The sequence below is a fragment of the Aotus nancymaae genome, unplaced genomic scaffold (assembly GCF_030222135.1).
Source record: "Aotus nancymaae isolate 86718 unplaced genomic scaffold, 86718_ANA_hifiasm-v0.15.2.pri h1tg000008l, whole genome shotgun sequence".
Taxonomy (NCBI): Eukaryota; Metazoa; Chordata; class Mammalia; order Primates; family Aotidae; genus Aotus; species Aotus nancymaae.
In genome coordinates, this window is record NW_026988419.1 from 16,910,272 (window position 1) to 16,912,854 (window position 2,583).

At 44.0% G+C, this 2,583-nt stretch overlaps 1 long non-coding RNA gene across 1 annotated transcript; it reads left to right on the forward strand.

Moving 5' to 3' along the window:
- Nucleotides 1-881: 881 nt before the first annotated feature.
- LOC105712760 (uncharacterized) lies at nt 882-2,328 on the forward strand. The gene is made up of 2 exons (XR_001106399.2): nt 882-1,110; nt 2,145-2,328. It is a non-coding gene; the product is annotated as an uncharacterized LOC105712760 (long non-coding RNA).
- The last annotated feature ends 255 nt before the right edge of the window (nt 2,329-2,583 follow it).

Below are 2,583 nucleotides of genomic sequence, written 5' to 3' on the forward strand. Positions count from 1 at the left end.
CCGTCTCAATTGCTCTTCTGAGCTGCAGATAGCACTATCCAATTTGTCTACGGGGCATCCTTGGGGACATTGGACCTGTCTGGTAGACATTCAACCTACACAAAACTAAAACCAGTTTTTTCTGTCCCCATATATTTCCTGCTCCTCTGTCTACTCAGCAGTCATTCACTATTCACTTAGGGCAGAAGTCTAGATTAAAACTTTGCCCCTCCACATAAGTCATGTCAGTATTTTATAACTCACCCCTTCTTCTCCAACTCCATTGCTGACTTGGGTTAAATGGTTTAGTATCACTGGAGAACTTGCCATATTGCAGGCACTGCAATAGATAACAAGTTAGACTTCAAGTCTTTTGTTGATAGCTGTTTTTATGGTGAACATTAAGTCAAAGATAACACCCTCTGGGTAACTGACCATCTTCCTCTGCATCCCCTCTGTGGCAGCAGGTAGAGCACATCCACTAAAATAAAGTAGATGCTTATCTAAATCCCAGCTCTGCTGCTTAGTATTTGCACACCCTTGAGCAATTTCCCGAAGCTCTGAGCCAGTAAGGAGGTGATCTCCAAATAGGTGTTTAGTCTCCTCGTCAGTAACATGATAGGATTGCCATTAAGCCTGAGTCCTTCTCTCTTTAGCTTACTGAAGATTTTTAAGACTGGGAGAGATAAAATAATCTGTCCGCATTTAGTAATTTGAGAAGCCTGGATCCAGAAAATCAGTCTGACTAAATATTGGAGGAAATCATACCAGGTCCCCTGCTCCGCTCTTCACTTGTAGATTGGTTCACTGACCTTACGTGGACTTTGTGACATCCCAGAGAGGGGAAGACCAAGTCACAGTGGCCTAGCTTCTTTGCAGCTGGGCCCCTTCTGTCTCAGAGCTGGGAATACAATCTTCAGGCAAATGACTGGAAAGCCCCCTTCAGGCTCCTGACATCTCCCATCACTAAGTATGAACACTGAATGTGTGCATTCAGCCACATTAGGATACAGCAGAAATGCATGTACCCTGGGACTCAGCCAGTTTCCTACAGGAGCATAGCAGAAAGCACCACTAAAGGAGAACAAGGAGAAGGAGGAGAAAGCGGGTGGTGATTGGCAAGGCTCGCAGGTTGGAGAAGGAGAAATGAAGACAGGAGCAGTACCAGCTATGGATGGAGGATGTGTGTGAGGAGGGGAGAGGAGATGGTCATGGAGACAGTAATGAAGAGGCTAAATTCATTCTCAGGCACATGGCACAGCCTCAGTATAAAGCAAGTCATTTGCAAGTATTCATCCATCTCCCATTATGAATAAGAGATTTGACCAGCTCTCCTGGTCTATAAAGGTGAATGAGATAGGGATTTTTCAATTTAGTTATCTGGTATGTGCCATCAGTAGTGTCTTAAGTGAGGCAGGAGAGACAGGGTGGGGTTCATAGTCACGGGACCTGTGCATCACAAACGGCCTTGTACTCATTTACTTACCCACCCTGATCCCACACTTATGCTTATCTGTCACCACCAGGAAATTTCTAATAATTTTTTAGCAAGGGGCTAGCATATTCATTTTGCGTTGGACTTCACAATTTGTGTAGCTGGTTCTGGGGAGACATCACTTTTTTTATCTGGAGGATGTGGAGTCCTAGTAAGTAACAACAGGGAAGGGGCACAAGATGGGGAAGGGCTGGCCCCAGGTTGGGGGAGAACAATGAACAACTGTTCTGAGAAATGGCTAAACACAAACAACCTGTGGGCACAATGACCTCCTTTCCCACATAGCCCCAGCAGCACAACCTCATTCTACATATAGACCCTATAAAAATCCCCTCCAGCCCCTGCCTTTTTGCAGACAGCCCCTTCTCTGCTGTGCTGCCCATTGCTTTCTTGCAACATAGCTTCATACTTCTTTACCTATGACTGTCTTGGTAAATTCCTTTACTGCCCACAACAGCAGCCCCAGCTAGTCACACCCACAGGAAAGCAGATGTCACAGGAAGTAGCAAGTAAGCTAGGCCAAACCAGAGTTAAAGAGGTAACAAAATCATAAGGGAAAATTTGGGAAATGTCAAGTTAGCCTTGTGTGCCCACCTGAAGAACTTCCTGAGACTCTCCCACTCTACCCAGAGACTTTTTTAACCTCAGTTTCTTCTTTCCTCTCTTGCAGCATGAAGAAAGTGCATTTTCACTGTCACAGTCATCTTAGAAAACAAGCATGGTGACACAGTCTCTACTAAATCCTCAGAACATCTCCATGGTATGACCTACCACATTTCCTCCTCACTAAAAGATAAATAAATAAAGCTGCGTAGTATCTGGAATTTCTTGACTAATAAAATCTGATTACTGCCGTACTCAAAAGCATTTGGATCTTTCTTTGGTCCTTACTAAAAACAAAGGCTTTGCTTTGAACATTTCTCTAGGCAAGTCCTCCGCACCTCCCTATGGTGCAGAGGGCATTCTTATTCTTCAGAACAAGAATGTAATGAAGAGTGAAGTGTTACTAAACACTTGGGACCACAGAACTTCAGGATTTCAAAGAGGAGCAAAGGATCTACTTTGTTCCTCTTACTTAGTATAAATACAACTAAATCTACTTTTTGAGA